This window comes from Pristiophorus japonicus, unplaced genomic scaffold (assembly GCF_044704955.1).
Source record: "Pristiophorus japonicus isolate sPriJap1 unplaced genomic scaffold, sPriJap1.hap1 HAP1_SCAFFOLD_494, whole genome shotgun sequence".
Classification (NCBI taxonomy): Eukaryota; Metazoa; Chordata; class Chondrichthyes; family Pristiophoridae; genus Pristiophorus; species Pristiophorus japonicus.
This window is the reverse complement of record NW_027254400.1, coordinates 44,249-61,988: the sequence shown is the minus strand read 5'-3', so window position 1 is coordinate 61,988 and position 17,740 is coordinate 44,249. Positions and strand designations below refer to the sequence as shown.

The window sequence follows — 17,740 nt, the reverse complement described above, 5'->3', positions numbered from 1 at the left end:
GATATATGAGGAGAGACTGGATCGACTGGGCCTGTATTCACTGGAGTTTAGAAGGATGAGAGGGGATCTCATAGAAACATATAAAATTCTAACGGGACTGGACAGGTTAGATGCAGGAAGAATGTTCCCGATGCTCGGGAAGTCCAGAACCAGGGGACACAGTCTAAGGATAAGGGGTAAGCCATTTAGGACTGAGATGAGGAGAAACTTCTTCACTCAGAGAGTTGTTAACCTGTGGAATTCCCTGCCGCAGAGAGTTGTTGATACCAGTTCATTGGATATATTCAAGAGGTAGTTAGATATGGCCCTTATAGCTAGAGGGATCAAGGGGTATGGAGAGAAAGCAGGAATGGGGTACTGAGGGAATGATCAGTCATGATCTTATTGAATGGTGGTGCAGGCTCGAAGGGCCGAATGGCCTACTCCTGCACCTATTTTCTGTGTTTCTATGTTTCTATGTAAGAAATAACCAAAGTATTTGTTCAATTGGTCTGCCATTTCTTTGTTCCCCATTATAAATTCACCTGATTCTGACTGCAAGGGACCTACATTTGTCTTCACTAATCGTTTTCTCTTCACATATCCATAGAAGCTTTTGCAGTCAGTTTTTATGTTCCCTGCAAGCTTACTCTCATCATTTTACTTGCCCCATCCTAATTAAACCCTTAGTCCTCCTCTCCTGAATTCTAAATAACAGACTCCCCTCACACCCTTCCCCCTCTCCTCTTCTCGTTTCTCTGACACTCTCCCCTTCCAAATCTCTCTCTCCCTTCTCCATCATGTCCCGTTCTACATCATTTTACCCCCTCTGTCTTTCCCGCTATCTCGCTTTCCCCATCTGTCATTCATTCCCTTCTCCCCCCTTCCCCCTCCCTCACCTCACCCTCTCTCCTTCCCCCTCTCTCTCTTCCCCCTCTCTCCTTTCATTCTCTCCCCACTCCTTCCTCTCTCTCCTTCCTCCTCTATCTTCCCTCTCTCTCTCTCTTTCCCCGACCCAGTCTCTCCCCACTCTCTCCCTTTCCCCTCTGCCCTTTCAGTCTCCTCTCCCCTTTCCCTTTCTTTTCCCTTTCTTTTCAGATTCTCCCCTTCTCCCTCTCTCTCCCCTTCCTTTCTCTTTCCCCTGACTCCCCTCTCTCTCCCCTCCACCTCTCTCTCACTCCTTCCACTCTCTCTCTCCCTTTCCCCACTCTCTCCCCTTTCCCCCTCTCTCTCACTCCTTCCACTCTCTCTTTTCCCTTCCCCTCTCTTTCCTACTCCTTCCCCTATCTTTTCCAGAGCAGGTGGCTCCATAGCTCAGGGGTTAGAGCACTGGTCTAATAAACCAGGGGTTGTGAGTTCAAATTTCAGTGGGGTGTCTTCTGTTTCTAAATTTGCCGTCAATCAGCGACAGGCCGAGACCATCGACAGGAACAGAGCCACCCACAGTGCCATGGACTAGGATGCTGCTGCCCTCCCCTGGTGTGTCATCCCTCCCGCAGTACCCAAAACGGTGTCTCTGTTTTGGAGGGGGATGACCACAGGGTACCTCTGCACTACCTTCCTTCCACTGCTCTTCCTATTGGTCACCCATCCCCTATCTGTCTGTGTCAGTGACAGGATCGGTCCAAGTCAGCATGGATTTATGAAAGGGAAATCATGCTTGACAAATCTTCTGGAATTTTTTGAGGATGTAACTAGTAGAGTGGACAAGGGAGAACCAGTGGATGTGGTGTATTTGGACTTTCAAAAGGCTTTTGATAAGGTCCCACACAAGAGATTGGTGTGCAAAATTAAAGCACATGGTATTGGGGGTAATGTACTGACGTGGAGAGAGAACTGGTTGGCAGACAGGAAGCAGAGAGTCAGGATAAACGGGTCCTTTTCAGAATGGCAGGCAGTGACTAGTGGAGTGCCGCAGGGCTCAGTGCTGGGACCCCAGCTATTTACAATATACATCAATGATTTAGATGCAGGAATTGAGTGTAATATCTCCACGTTTGCAGATGACACTAAGCTGGGTGGCGGTGTGAGCTGTGAGGAGGATGCTGAGAGGCTGCAGAGTGACTTGGATAGGTTAGGTGAGTGAGCAAATGCATGGCAGATGCAGTATAATGTGGATAAATGTGAGGTTATCCACTTTGGTGGCAAAAACAGGAAGGCAGAATATTATCTGAATGGTGACACTTTAGGAAAAGAGGAGGTGCAACAAGACCTGGGTGTCATGGTACATCAGTCATTGAAAGTTGGCATGCAGGTACAGCAGGTGGTGAAGAAGGCAAATGACATGTTGGTCTTCATAGCGAGGGGATTTGAGTTTTGGAGCAGGGAGGTCTTACTGCAGTTGTACAGGGCCTTGGTGAGGCCTCACCTGGAATATTGTGTTCAGTTTTGGTCTTCTAATCTGAGGAAGAACATTCTTGCTGTTGAGGGAATGCAGCGAAGGTTCACCAGACTGATTCCCGGGATGGCAGAACTGACATATGAGGACAGACTGGATCAACTGGGCCTGTATTCACTGGAGTTTCGAAGGATGAGAGGGGATCTCATAGAAACATATACAATTCTGATGGGACTGGACAGGTTAGATGCAGGAAGAATGTTCCCGATGTTGGGGAAGTCCAGAACCAGGGGACACAGTCTAAGGATAAGGGGTAAGCCATTTAGGACCGAGATGAGGAGAAACTTCTTCACTCAGAGAGTTGTTGACCTGTGGAATTACCTGCCGCAGAGAGCCCCTTCCTCACTCTCTCCCCTTCCCCAATCTCTCCCCTTCCACCATCTCTCTCCCCTTCCCCTCTCTCTCCCCTTCACCACTCTCTCCCCTTCCCCTCTCTCTCCCCTTCTTCACTCTCCCCTGCCCCTGCTAGTCTCCTCTTCCCCCTCTCTCTCACTCCTTCCCCTTTCTCTCCTCTTCCGCTCTTTCCCCTCCACCTCTCTCCCACTCCCATCCCTCTCTTTCCCCACCTCCTTCTCTTTCTCACTGTCTCAACTTCGCTCTGTCACTCCTTCCCTCCCTCTCCCCTTCCCCTCCCTCCCTCTCCCCTTCCCCTCCCTCCCTCTCCCCTTCCCCTCTCTCTCATTCCTTCCCCCTCTCTCTCATTCCTTCCCCTCTCTCTCTCTCTCTCTCTCCCCTTCCCCTTACTCTCTCCCCTTCCACCGTCTCACTCCCCTCCCCACACTCTCCCCTTGCCCCCTCTCTCCCCTTCCCCCTCTCTCTCACTCCTTCCACTCTCTCTTTTCCCTTCCCCTCTCTTTCCTGCTCCTTCCCGTGTCTTTCCCAGAGCAGGTGGCCCCATATCTGAGGGGTTAGAGCACTGGTCTTGTAAACCAGGGGTCGTGAGTTTAAATTACACTGGAGCCAAATCAAAATTAGCTCAGTATTTAAATTCACCGTGAATTAACTAGCGATTTAATTATAAATATTAAACAGCTCTGAGACTGACCCTGGAATTACAGCTCCCCTCTCCTCTTCTTGTCCTGATTTACTCTCTCTCCCACATTAAAAATCTCTCTTTCCCTTCCCCATCATGACCCATTCTGCATCTTTTTCCCACTTTCCCCGTCTCTCACTCATTCCCCTTTCTTATCCTCTCTCCTTCCCCTCCCTGTTCTCACCCCCCCCTCTCACTCCTTCCCCTCCCTCTCTTTCCCCTTCCCCTCGCTCTCTTTCCCTTTCCTCGCTCTCCCCTTCCCCTCTCACTCTCCCTCTTTCCCCTCTCTCTCCTCTCTCCCCTTCCTTCTCTACTTTCATTCTGACGCCACTCCTTCCCCTTCTCTCGCCTTCCCCTCTCTCCCTTTCCCCACTCTCTCTCCTTCCCCTCTCTCTCTTTCCCTTTCCTCGCTCTCCCCTTCCCCTCTCACTCTCCCTCTTTCCCCTCTCTCTCCTCTCTCCCCTTCCCTCTCTACTTTCATTCTCTCCCCACTCCTTCCCCTTCTCTCCCCTTCCCCTCTCTCCCCTTCCCTCTCTACTTTCATTCTCTCCCCACTCCTTCCCATTCTCTCCCCTTCTCCTCTCTCCCTTTCCCCCTCGAGAGACACACAGAGAGAAAGTGAGAGTGTGTGAGAGAGACAGAGAGAGAGTGAGAAAGTGTTGTGTGTGCAATAACTCAACAGACAGATTACTGTCAACTCCGAACAGGTACACACCTGGCTCTACTTTATTCGGGCCCAAAGTGATTACATTACAAGATGGCTGGCCTTTTATACCTGGGCCGAACACGCGTGTGTACAGCCCAATGACCTCCGACAGTGGCCCCACCTGGTGGCTAGTAACCCCAAGCATACATGCATGACAGAAAGAGAGAGACCGAGAGACAGAGAGACAGAGCCAGAGTGTGACTGAGTTGCCTTGGGATGTTTTACTACGTGAAAGACCCGATATATCGATGTTGAGAAGTGAATATTGAAGAGACGGAGGCAGGAGTTCTGGGGGATGAGACACAATCTGAGCGTTTCACTGACCCCTCCTCATTCTTCAAACACACAGCACTAACTGGGGAATGACCCAGAGTCCAAGGCAGGTGGCTCCATAGCTCAGGGGTTAAAGCACTGGTCGATTAAACCAGGGGTTGTGGGTTCAAATCTCACTGGGGAAAACTCAAAATTAGTTCGGTATTTAAATTCACTGTCAATTGACCAGAGCTTTAATTATAAATATTAAACAGCTCTGAGACCGACCCCAGAAAGGCAGGTTTCCCTGTCTCTTTGCTTTCCAGATCACGACCCGTTCTACATTTTTTTTTTTAACTCCTCTCTCACTTTCCCGCGATCTCATTTTCTCCATCTCTCTCTCCCCTTCCCCTCTTTCTCTCCCCTTCCCCTCTCTCTCCTTCCGCTCCCTCCCCTCACTCCTCTCTCTCCCGCTTTTGCCTTTCTCTTCAGATTCTCCCCTGCTCTCTCCCTCTCCCCTTCTTTTCTCTCTCCCCTGCCTCCTCCCTCTCTCGACTTCCCATCTCACTCCCCTCCCCCTCTTGCTCTCTCCCATTCCGCTCTCTCCCATTCCCCTCTGTCTGACTCCTTCCCCCTCTCTCTCCCATTCCCTCTCCCACTTATTCCCCTCTCTCCCTCCTTTTACAACTTCCAAGCACTAATCTCTCTCACACAGCCGACAGAGACACGATGGGCCGAATGGCCCTCCTTGTGTGCTGCAAGATTCTGTCAATGTTCAGGGATGAATCACCGAGAATGATTATTCGGGCCCCACCTCCTTGTTAACAATAGTAAGATGCAAACAGGAGCTGGTGTTACAGGTGGCTCCATAGCTCAGGGGTTAGAGCACTGGTCTTGTAAACCAGGGGTCGTGGGTTCAAATTTCACTGGGGCCTACTCAATTTTGGCTTCTGTTGCTGAATTGACCGTCAATCGACGACAGGCCGACACCATCAACAGGAACCACTCACTCCGCACTTTATAATCTGCCCACAGTACTTTCACTTCCCACCCCCAGTCTGTATCCCACCTTTTCCACATCCAATCTCAGAGACACCGATATATCATCGACTCATAGAAACTGACAGCAGGGAAGGAGACCATTTCGGTCACCTCAGGACTCATGTTAAGAGTGGAAGCAAGTCTTCCTCGATTCCGAGGGACTGCCTATGATGATGATATGATCCCAGCCTGATCCCACTTTCCAGCTCTCGGTGCATAGCCCTGTAGTTTACGGCACTTCAAGTGCACATCCAAGTACCTTTTAAATGTGGTGAGGGTTTCTGCCTCTCCCACCCTTTCAGGCCGTGAGTTCCAGACTCCCACCACCCTCTGGGTGAAGGAATAGAGGTCTCCCCTCAGCCTCCTCTGTTCCAAAGAAAACAACCCCAGCCGATCCAATCTTCCCTCGTCGCTAAAATTCTCCAGTCCCGCCAACATCCTGGTAAATCTCCTCTGCATCCTCTCCAGTGCAATCACATCCTTCCTGCGATATCCTGACATTTTAGGGAGAAAAAAATCTGGAAACATAGAAACGTAGAAAATAGGTGCAGGAGTAGGCCATTCAGCCCTTCGAGCCTGCACCACCATTCAATATGATCATGGCTGATCATTCTCTCAGTACCCCATTCCTGCTTTCTCTCCATACCCCTTGATCCCTTTAGCCATAAGGGCCATATCTAACTCCCTCTTCAATATATCCAATGAACTGACCTCAACAACTCTCTGCGGCAGGGAATTCCACAGGTGAACAACTCTCTGAGTGAAGAAGTTTCTCCTCATCTCGGACCTAAATGGCTTACCCCTTATCCTTAGACTGTGACCCCTGGTTCTGGACTTCCCCAACATCGGGAACATTCTTCCTGCATCTAACCTGTCCCGTCCCGTCAGAATCTTATACGTTTCTATGAGATCCCCTCTCATTCTTCTAAACTCCAGTGAATACAGGCCCAGTCGATCCAATCTTTCTTCATATGTCAGTCCTTCCATCCCGGGAATCAGTCTGGTGAACCTTTGCTGCACTCCCTCAATAGCAAGAATGTCCTTCCTCAGATTAGGAGACCAAAACTGAACACAATATTCCAGGTGAGGCCTCACCAAGGCCCTGTACAACTGCAGTAAGACCTCCCTGCTCCTTTACTCAAATCCCCTCGCGATGAAGCCCAACATACCATTTGCCTTCTTCACCGCCTGCTGTACCTGCATGCCAACTTTCAATGACTGATGAACCATGACACCCAGGTCTCGTTGCACCTCCCCTTTTCCTAATCTGTCACCATTCAGATAATATTCTGCCTTCCTGTTTTTGCCCCCAAAGTGGATAACCTCACATTTATCCACATTACACTGCATCTGCCATGCATTTGCCCACTCACCTAACCTGTCCAAGTCACCCTGCAGCCTCTTAGCGTCCTCCTCACAGCTCACACCGCCACCCAGCTTAGTGTCATCTGCAAACTTGGAGATATTACACTCAATTCCTGCATCTAAATCATTGATGTATATTGTAAATAGCTGGGGCCCCAGCACTGAGCCCTGCGGTACCCCACTAGTCACTGCCTCCCATTCCGAAAAGGGCCCGTTTATCCCGGGATCCGGCAGACAGCAGCTTGCGAAGGATGACCTCGTGACCGATTCCGAGCACGAAACCGTTCGGCAACATTCCCCGCAAAGATCCCGCAAAAACCGTACTGCCCCGCAAGGAATCTTCTGGCCCTGGGAGCGCCGGTGGGTGTAAAAGTGATACCTGGCCTTTAAGGTGCTCTCCTTCGGCTTGAGGCGTTCCCACACCAGCACACACAGCTCTGTGTAAGTCTTCTCCTCTGGTTTGACCGGTGCCAGCAGGTTTTTGAGCAGGCCGTATATCGGAGACCCACATACGGTGAGGAGAATCGCCCTGGTCTTGATCGCCCTCTCTCAGCCTCGTCCTGTTCATTGGCGACGTAGTACCGGTCGGGACGCTCAACGAAGGCTTCCCAAATCATCACCCTCAACAAATCCCTCAACAAGACCAACGGCAGCCATTACCGTGTGAAGGTTGGTGATCCGTTACTCGTCGCCAGTGAGTGATGTTCAGAATAAATCCACAGGACTGTATTGCAAGCTCAAACTGTGGTGACCTTGTGCTCTTTATTCAGACTCCAGGGTGGGGAAGCAGTATGGTGAGTCACCTTATATACCTGCTTGTCCCAGGGTGTACAGGTGACCATTGGGTCTCCCACAGGTGTGCCCCCTAGTGGCAACTCTTACATATTGGTGACGTTTACATGTGTACACAACAATCACGACCCGTTCCACATCTTTTTATTCCTCTCTCACTTTCCCGCTATCTCGCTTTCCCCGTCTCTCACTCGTTCCCCTCTCCCCCTTTCCCCTCCCTCGCCTCACCCTCTTCCCGTCCCACTCTCTCCCCTTCCGACTCTGCCTTTCCACTCTCCCTCTCCCTCCTCCTTCTCCGCTCCCTTTCCTCCCCTCCCTCCTCTCTCTCTCTCTTTTCCCTTTCCTTTCAGATTCGCCCCTTCTCCCTCTCTCCCCTTCCCCTTTCTCTCTCCCCTTCCTCGCTCTCTCACTCCTTCCTCTCTCTCGCTCACTCCTTCCCCATCACTCCTCTAAACATCTCTTTCACCTTCCCCCCACTCTCTCTCCCCTTCCCTCTCTTTCCCCTCCCCTCTCTCGCTCTCGCCTTACCCCTCTCTCTCCCATTCCCCTCTCGCTCACTCCTTCCCCTCTCCCTTTTCATTTTCTCCCCTCCTCTCTCTCTCCTCCCTCTCCGTCTCCCTCCCCTCCCCAGTCTCCATCCCCTCCATCCTCCCTTTCATTCCCGAGCTCTCGCTCTCCCCTTTCCCATCAGACTCTCCCCCTCCCCATCTCTCCCATCCCCCCCCTCTCTCCCCTTCTCCCTCTCTCTCCCCTTCCCCCGCTCTAGCCTCCCCGCTCGAGGGACAAAGTGAGAAGGTGAGAGACAGAAAGAAAGAGAGAGAGACAGAGAGAAAGAGAGACAGAGCCAGAGTGTGACTGAGTTGCCTTGGGATGTTTTACTCCGTGAAAGACCCGATATATCGATGTTGAGAAGTCAATATTGAAGAGACGGAGGCAGGAGTCTGGGGGATGAGACACAATCTGAGTGTTTCACTGATACCCCTCCTCATTCTTCAAACAGTATTTAGTGAACCAGGTATCGTGGGTTCAAATCTCACTGCAACCTACTCAAAATTAGCTCAGTATTTAAATTCACCGTCAATTCACAAAGGCATTGATTATAAATATTAAACAGCTCTGAGATTGACCCTGGAACTACAGGCTCCCCTCACACCTTTCCCTGTCTCTCTGCTTTCCAGATCACGACCCGTTGGACATTTTTTTTTTTAACTCCTCTCTCACTATCCCTCAATTTCACTTTCTCCATCTCTCTCTCCCCTTTCCCTCTCTCTCTCCCCTTCTACTCTCTCTCCTTCCGCTCCCTCCCCTCACTCCTCTCTCTCCCTCTTTTGCCTTTCTTTTCAGATTCTCTCCTGCTCTCTCCCTCTCCCCTTCCTTTCTCTCTCCCCTGCCTCCTCCCTCTCTCGACTTCCCATCTCTCTCCCCTTTCCCTCTCTCTCCCCTTCCCCTCTCTCTCACTCTTTTGCCTTTCTTTTCAGATTCTCCCCTGCTCCCTCTCTCTCCCCTTCCTTTCTCTCTCCCCTGCCTCCTCCCTCTCTCGACTTCCCATCTCGCTCCCCTCCCCCACTCGCTCTCTCCCATTACGCTCTCTCCCATTCCCCTCTGGCTGACTCCTTCCCCCTCTCTCTCCCATTCCCTCTCCCACTCATTCCCCTCTCTCCCTCCTTTTACAACTTCCAAGGACTAATCTCTCTCACATAGCCGACACAGATACGATGGGCTGAATGGCCCTCCTTGTGTGCTGTAAGATTCTGTCAATGTTCAGGGATGAATCACCGAGAATGATTATTCGGGCCCCACCTCCTTGTTAACAATAGTAAGATGCAAACAGGAGTTGGCGTTACAGGTGGCTCCATAGCTCAGGGGTTAGAGCACTGGTCTTGTAAACCAGGGGTCGTGGGTTCAAATCTCACTGGGGCCTACTCAATTTTGGCTTCTGTTACTGAATTGACCGTCAATCGGCGACAGGCCGACACCATCAACAGGAACCACTCACTCCGCACTTTATAATCTGCCCACAGTACTTTCACTTCCCACCCCCAGTCTGTATCCCACCTTTTCCACATCCAGTCTCAGAGACACCGATATATCATCGACTCATAGAAACTTACAGCACGGAAGGAGACCATTTCGGCCCATCGTGTCTGCACCAGCCGACCAAGAGCTATCTGCTGGGCAGGGCCACATAGTCCGCATGTTCCAGACACGAGACTCCCAAAGCAAGCGCTCTACTCGGATCTCCTTCACGGCAAGCGAGCCAAAGGTGGGCAGAGGAAACGTTACAAGGGACACCCTCAAAGCCTCCCTGATAAAGTGCAACATCCCCACCGACACCTGGGAGTCCCTGGCCAAAGACCAGTCTCCCCTTCCATCTCTCTCACTCCTTCCCCACTCTCTCCCATTCCCCTCCCTCTCTTTCTCCTTCCCCTCTCTCTCCCTCCTTCCACTCTCTCTTTTCCCTTCCCCTCTCTTTCCTGCTCCTTCCCGTGTCTTTCTCAGAGCAGGTGGCTCCATAGCTCAGGGGTTCGAGCACTGGTCTTATCAACCAGGGGTTGTGAGTTTAAATCTCACTGCAGCCTAATTTTAGTATTTAGACACCTGTCTCTCATTCCTCCCACTCTCTTCCCCCTTGAAAGGATGCAACATTCAGATGAACCCCCTCACAGTGTTTGGACTCATTCAAAAGGATATTTAATTTGGGACTATCGATTGGAAAGTTTGGAACCCTAAAGTGCTTATGGAAGAAACTACGAACTTGAAAAATTTTGGAATTTTTAAAGACACATTCAAGGCTGTGTGCGGGCCCAAAGAACTGACAGGAGACAACTTGATTATTGAGGCTGTCTGGGTGTTGGGACTAATGTAACTTGTCTGGAGAAATGGGTATTCGAGAATCCTTCTCCACAAGAGATATTAACATTACAACAAATAACCCAGAGATAGCCAACCATCAAACTGAATCGGGAAAACCATTTCAGCATATACATCACAAAGAAGCCCAATCCAGCCTGTATGCGAAAAACTAAGCACAAAAGGACATTGCGATTACCAAACTAATATTTCCATCAGGAAACAGTTTATCGAACATCAACCCACACAAAACATATTAACTTTGAACGAGCCCGCCAAAATATTACAAAGAAGAGTCAAGCCCGCCAAATTCAATCAAAGAATCCTGGACTGATTTGGTGTGAAGATTAGAACCACTCAAACCGTATAACTGGCCCCTGTTTTAACAGAGGGTGTGACATACTTTGCCAAACAACCGAGACCACGCTTGTGTCATCAAGAAGGGAGAGAAACCAACGCGACCGTTGTAAACTAACTTCTCCAGCCTCGAAGTCCTGAAGTCCTGAAGGAAGAACATCACCATCGCGGCAACAACTGACCACAGCCAACGTGGTATCAATGAAAAACCACCGCGATCGACCAAACTCCAAATAAACTCCAACTGGAAGAAACCGAAGAATCGAAAGTTTCCAGTCTACAATCTAAGTCCTGACTACCAACAGGTGAAAACATTACCCAAAGAGACTTTGAACCTATTTCTAACGAAGAAAACCGGGTACTTGCCCCATAGATCCAAAACATGCTTTACCGCATCAGTGGACTCAACCCAACTGAAGATTACGCAGCTAGAAGTCTTCTCCGACGTTCGGGGTACGGCAAGCAGAACCTACACAATTCAAGGAACCCCAAAACCGTGAACTACCGCTAACTGACCAGAAAGGATTGGTAAGCATAGTCCCTGCCTGCCCTGGAGTCTAACCTAGCTAGGATTAGGTATGGGGAGGTGGGAGGTGTCATTTTACTGTACACCCCCTTTGAATGTGTAATGTATTGTTCTTTATCAGAGTGATTATAAGTTTTGACATTGTATTTTCTTGTCTTTAATAAAATCAAAGTCTTTTGCACCCAACCAGTGACCTTTGCACTTTGTCACACCCCCCCAAATAAATCCAGAGTTTAGAACCCAAGGGAGTGGGGGCGATTCGAACTGCTCAAGTAGGTCAGAGGTGAACCTGACCCCCGGGACCACCACCACACCCTTACACTCCCGTCTCTCTCTTTTCCCTTTTCTTTCAGGTTCTCCCCCTCTCTGCCCTCCCCCTCTCTCTCTCACTCCTTCCCCCTCTCTCCCCGTAACATCTCTCTCCCCTTCCTCCCTCTCTCTCCCTTGCCTCTCTCTCTTCCTCCCTGTCTCCCCATCCCCTTCCCCTCCCACTCTTTCCCCTCCCCCTCTCTCTTCCGCTCCTTCCCCTCTCTCCCCGCCCTTCCACACTCTCTCTCTCCCCTTCCCCTTCCTCTCTCTCCCTTTCTCCACTCTCTCTCACCCCTTCCCTCACTTTTTTCCCTCCTTTCAGGTTGTCTCCCTCTCTGCCCTCACTCTCTCTCTTTCATTCCTTCCTCCTCTCTCTCCCCTTCCCTCACTCACTTCCCCCTTTTCCCTCCCTCCTTTCTCTCTCTTTTCCCTTTCATTTCAGATTCGCTCCCTCTCTCCCTCCTTCCCCTCTCTGCCCTCCCCCTCTCTCTCTCATTCCTTCCCCCTTTCTCCCCTTAACATCTCTTTCCCCATCCTCTCTCTCCCCTGCCCCTCCTAGTCTCCTCTTCCCCCCTCTCTCTCACTCCTTCCCCACTCTCTATTTTGCCCTGTCTCCCCCTCCCCTTCCCCTCCCACTCTCTCCCCTCTCCCTCTCTTCCACTCATTCAGCTCTCTTTACCCACTCACTCTCTCTCTCCATCCCCTCCCTCTCTTTCCCCACCTTCCTCTCTTCCTCGCTGTCTCCTCTTCCCCATCTCTCTCTCACTCCTTCCCCTCACTCTCCCCTTCCCTCTCTCTCACTCCCTCCCCTCACTCTCCCCTTCCTTCTCTCTCACTCCTTCCCCTCACTCTCCCCTTCCCTTTCTCTCAATCCTTCCCCTCACTCTCCCCTTCCCTCTCTCTTCCTCTAATAGAGCCCCACCTAGTGGACTATCGATGTAATAACAACGACTGACACGCTCCTCTCTCTCTCCTTCTCTCTCTCTCTCTCTCTCTCTCTCCCCTTCCCACTCTCACTCTCTCCTTCCCTCTCCCTGCCCCTTTCCCCCGCTATCTCCCCTTCTCCACTCTCCGCTCCTCTCTCTCCACTCACTCCTCAATCTCTCTCCTCCCTCTCTCTCTCTCTCCCCTTTCCCTTCTGACTTTCCCCTTCCCCCTCTCGAACCCCTTCTGGTTCGAGAGACAGTGAGCGACAGAGAGAAAGTGGTAGAGAGACAGAGGGAGTGAGAAAGAGAGAGACAGAGAGACAGAGAGATTGAGGCAGAGTGTGACTGAGTTGCCTTGGGATGTTTTACTACGTGAAAGAGCCGATATATCGATGTTGAGAGGTGAATATTGAAGAGACGGAGGCAGGAGTCTGGGGGATGAGACACAATCTGAGCGTTTCACTGACCCCTCCTCATTCTTCAAACGAAAAAACTGGCTCCTCTTCACCTGGCCAGGCTGTGGGTTCATTGTTCAGCTTCCCGTCTGAGACTGGAGATGGGAAGTGCTTTCGCGTTCGAGTGGTTTTCTAATCTGGTCACTGGCTTCACGTGAACGGGTGCCTCAGGTTCCTGAGCCCCTTTGTCAGTGGCCCCCCCCTTCCTTTTGCTGGGACTGGCGGGTGAACCTTTACATCCTGGGTTTTGTCACAGACAGCCGCCATGTGGTCTCCAGAGTTTTAACAAACCAGCGTTTTCACGTACCTGCACAGGGAGATCCCATCACAGGGAAAATACCCTCAGAGACAAACCCTACAAAGTCCACGCAATATTCTCGACTGAGTCCATTCTTTAACCAGAGACTTTGCGATCTCTTCACTCTCTCTCCCCTTCCCACCTCTCCCTTTCCCCTCTCTCTCCCCTTCCTTTCTCTCTGCCCTGCCTCCTTCCTCTCTCCCCTTCCCCACTCTCTCTCTCACTCCTTCCCTCTCTCTCCCCTTCCCTCTCTCTCCCCTTCCGCTCTCTCCCTTTCCCCTCTCTCTCCCCTTCCTTTCTCTCTGCCCTGCCTCCTTCCTCTCTCCCCTTCCCCACTCTCTCTCTCACCCCTTCCCTCTCTCTCCCCTTCCCCTCTCTCCCCTTCCATCCCTTATTCCCCCCTTCCCCACTCTCTCTCTCAAATTCCCCCTCTTTCTCATTCCTTCCCGCTTTCTCTCTCCTCTTCCCCCTCTCTCTCCCCTTCCCCTCTCTCCCCTTCCATCCCTTATTCTCCCCTTCCCCACTCTCTCTCTCAACTTCCCCCTCTTTCTCATTCCTTCCCGCTCTCTCTCTCTCCTTCCACTCTCTCTTTTCCCTTCCCCTCTCTTTCCTGCTCCTTCCCCTGTCGCTTCTAGCACAGGTGGCACCATAGCTCAGGGGTTAGAACACTGGTCTTGTAAACCAGAGGTCCTGAGTTCAAATTTCCCAGGGATCCACTCCAAATTAGCTCAGTATTTAAATTCACTCTCAATTAACTTCAAGCCTGTCTCTCTCCTTCCAAATGTCACACTCCCTTCTCCATTCTACTCCTCTCTCTTTCTTTTCAGATTCTCCCCTGCTCCCTCTCTCTTACCTTCCTTTCTCTCTCCCCTGCCTCCTCCCTCTCTCGACTTCCCATCTCTCTCCCCTCCCCCTCTCGCTCTCTCCCATTCCCCTCTGGCTGATTCCTTCCCATTCCCTCTCCCACTCATTCCCCTCTTCACGCCTTTTACAACTTCCAAGCACTAATCTCTCTCACAGAGCCGACACAGACACGATGGGCCGAATGGCCCTCCTTGTGTGCTGTAAGATTCTGTCAATGTTCAGGGATGAATCACCGAGAATGATTATTCGGGGCCCACCTCCTTGTTAACAATAGTAAGATGCAAACAGGAGCTGGTGTTACAGGTGGCTCCATAGCTCAGGGGTTAGAGCACTGGTCTTGTAAACCAGGGGCTGTGGGTTCAAATCTCACTGGGGCCTACTCAAAATTAGTTCAGTATTTAAATTCACCATCAATTAACAAGGGGTTTAAATTATAAATATTAAACAGCTCTGAGACTGACCCTGGAACAACAAGATCTTCTCGACTCTCTGTCCCTTTCCAAATCTCTCTTTCTTCCCCATCAAGACCTGTTCTACATCTTTTTTTCCCGTCGCTCACACATTCCCCTCTCCCCCTTTCCCCCTCCCTCGCCTTGTCCTCTTTCCTTCCCCTCTCTCTCACTTCTTCCCCTCTCTCTCACTCCTTCCCCTCTCTCTCACTCCTTCCCCTCTCTCTCCCCTTCCCCTCCCTCTCACTCCTTCCCCCTCTCTCCCCTTCCCCTCTCTCTCCCTCCTTCCACTCTCTTTTCCCTTCCCATCTCTTTCCTGCTCCTTCCCCTGTCTAGTTCAAAGCAGGTAGCTCCATAGCTCAGGGGTTAGAGCACTGGTCTAAGTAAACCAGGGGTCGTGAGTTCAAATCTCACTCGAGCCTACTCAAAATGAGCTCAGTATTTCAGTTCACCGTCAATTAACAAGGGCTTAAATTATAAATATTAAACAGCTCTGAGACCGACCCTTGAAGAACAGGCTTCTCTCTCCTCTTCCTTCCCCATCACATTCCGTTCTGCATCTTTTTACCCTCTCTCCCGCTATCTCTCTTTCCCTGTCTCTCACTCCTTCCCCTCTCTCCCCTCACTCTCTATCCTTTCACCTATCTCGCCCCTTCTGCTCTCTCCTTGCTGATCTTTCTCCTCTTCTTCCTCCCTCTCTCCCTCTCCTTCCCCCTCGCTCCCCATTCTGCTCTCTCTCCCCTTCCCCTCTCGCTCACTCCTTCCTCTCTCCCTTTTCATTTACTCCCCTCCTCGCTCTATCTTCCCTCTCCTTCTCCCTCCCCTCACCTGTCTCCATTCCCCTCCCTCCTCACTTTCTCTCCTTCCCTCGCTCTCGCTCTCCTCTTTCCCATCAGACTCTTCCCCTCCCCATCTCAACAATTCTCCCCTTCTCCCTCTCTCCCCTTCCTCCGCTCTGCACAGAAAGAGAGAGACAGTGAGAGAGAGAGAGAGAGAGAGATTGAGAGACTGAGAGACAGAGAGAAAGAGAGAGAGACAGAGAGATTGAGGCAGAGTGTGACTGAGTTGCCTTGGGATGTTTTACTACGTGAAAGACCCGATATATCGATGTTGAGAGGCGAATATTGAAGAGATGGAGGCAGGAGTCTGGGGGATGAGACACAATCTGAGTGTTTCACTGACCCCTCCTCATTCTTCAAACACACAGCACTAACTGGGGAATGACCCACAGCCCAAGACAGGTGGTTCCATAGCTCAGGGGTTAGAGCACTGGTCTAATAAACCAGGGGTTGTGGGTTCAAATCTCAATGGGGCCAACTCAAAATTAGCTCAGTATTTAAATTAGCAAGGGCTTTAATTATAAATATGGGTCAAATACTTTATTAAGATGAAGAGTGACAGAATTAATTCAGAGATGAGGGAGGGCCTTGAAGTTCAGGAAAGATAACTTTGATGGTGTGAGATGTGAATCGACTGGCCAGTGATCCTTAAAGGGTTGATGTTGGATTGACAATGGCAAATATTTAAAGATCACATGGATGAATTCCAACAATTGCACATCCCTGTCTGGAGTAAAAATAAAATGGGGAATGTGGCTCACAAGGGAAATTAAGGATAGTGTTAAATCCAAGGAAGAGGCATAGAAATTGGCCAGAAAAAGCAGCAAACCTGAAGACTGGGAGAATTTTGTAATACAGCAGAGGAGGACAAAGGGTTTAACCAGGAGGGGGGAAATAGAGTATGAGAGGAAGCTTGCAGGCAACATAAAAACTGACTGCAAAAGCTTCTAAAAAGATTAGTGACGACAAACATAGATCCCTTGCAGTCAGATTCAGGTGAATTTATAATGGGGAACAAAGAAATGGCGGACCAGTTAAAAAAATACTTTGGTTCTGTCTTCACGAAGGAAGACACAAATAAGTTTCCGGAAGTACTCGGGGACGAGTGAGAAGGGGGAACTGAAGGATATCCGTATTAGGTGGGAACTTGTGTTCGGGACATTGATGGGATTGAAGGCAGATAAATCCCCAGGGCCTGATAGCCTGCATCCCAGAGTACTTAAGGAAGTGGCTCTCAAAATAGTGGATGCATTGGTGATCATTTTCCAACAGTCTATCGACTCTGGATCAGTTCCTATGGACTGGAGGGGTAACTAATGTTATGCCGCTGTTTAAAAAAGGAGGGAGAGAGAAAGCGGGTAATTATAGACCGGTTAGCCTGACATCGGTAGTGGGGAAAATGATGGAATCAATTATTAAACATGAAAAAGCAACACATTTGGAAAGCAGTGACAGGATCGATCCAAGTCAGCATGGATTTATGAAAGGGAAATCATGCCAGACAAATCTTCTCGAATTTTTTGAGGATGTAACTCGTAGAGTGGACAAGGGAGAACCAGTGGATGTGGTGTATTTGGACTTTCAAAAGGCTTTTGACAAGGTTCCACACAAGAGATTAGTGTGCAAAATTAAAGCACATGGTATTGGGGGTAATGTATTGACGTGGATAGAGAACTGGTTGGCAGACAGGAAGCAAAGAATCGGGATAAACGGGTCGTTTTCAGAATGGCAGGCAGTGACTAGTGGGGTGCCGCAGGGCTCAGTGCTGGGACCCCAGCTATTTACAATATACATTAATGATTTGGATGAGGGAATTGAGTGTAATATCTCCAACTGGGTGGCAGTGTGAGCTGTGGGGAGGACACTAAAAGTGTGTAGGGTGACTTGGATAGGTTAGGTGAGTGGGCAAATGCATGGCAGATGCAGTATAATGTGGATAAATGTGAGGTTATCCACTTTGGGGGCAAAAACATGAAGGTGAATATTATTTGAATGGCGGCAGATTAGGAAAAGGGGAGGTGCAACGAGACCTGGGTGTCATGGTACATCAGTCATTGAAAGTTGGCATGCAGGTACAGCACTTTTCTCTGCCCTCCCCATCACTGTTATGTTCAGAATAAATCCACGGGACCGTATCGTAAGCTGAAACTATTGTGACCTTGGTCTCTTTATTGAGACCCCAGAGTGGGGAAGCAGCATGGTGGATCACCTTATGTACCTGCTTGTCCCAGGGTGCACAAGTGACCCTTAGGCCTCCCACAGGTGTGCCCCCTAGTGGCAAGTCTGACATATTGGTGAGGT

At 50.2% G+C, this 17,740-nt stretch overlaps 4 non-coding genes across 4 annotated transcripts; all 4 read left to right on the top strand.

Moving 5' to 3' along the window:
* The first annotated feature begins 5,230 nt into the window (after nucleotides 1–5,230).
* trnat-ugu (transfer RNA threonine (anticodon UGU)) lies at nucleotides 5,231–5,303 on the top strand. Its single transcript has one exon. It is a non-coding gene; the product is annotated as a tRNA-Thr (tRNA).
* A 4,111-nt stretch (nucleotides 5,304–9,414) lies between these two features.
* On the top strand, nucleotides 9,415–9,487 carry trnat-ugu (transfer RNA threonine (anticodon UGU)). The gene has a single exon. It is a non-coding gene; the product is annotated as a tRNA-Thr (tRNA).
* Nucleotides 9,488–14,456: 4,969 nt separating this feature from the next.
* Nucleotides 14,457–14,529, top strand: trnat-ugu (transfer RNA threonine (anticodon UGU)). The gene has a single exon. It is a non-coding gene; the product is annotated as a tRNA-Thr (tRNA).
* Nucleotides 14,530–15,843: 1,314 nt separating this feature from the next.
* Nucleotides 15,844–15,916, top strand: trnai-aau (transfer RNA isoleucine (anticodon AAU)). Its single transcript has one exon. It is a non-coding gene; the product is annotated as a tRNA-Ile (tRNA).
* Nucleotides 15,917–17,740: the final 1,824 nt, after the last annotated feature.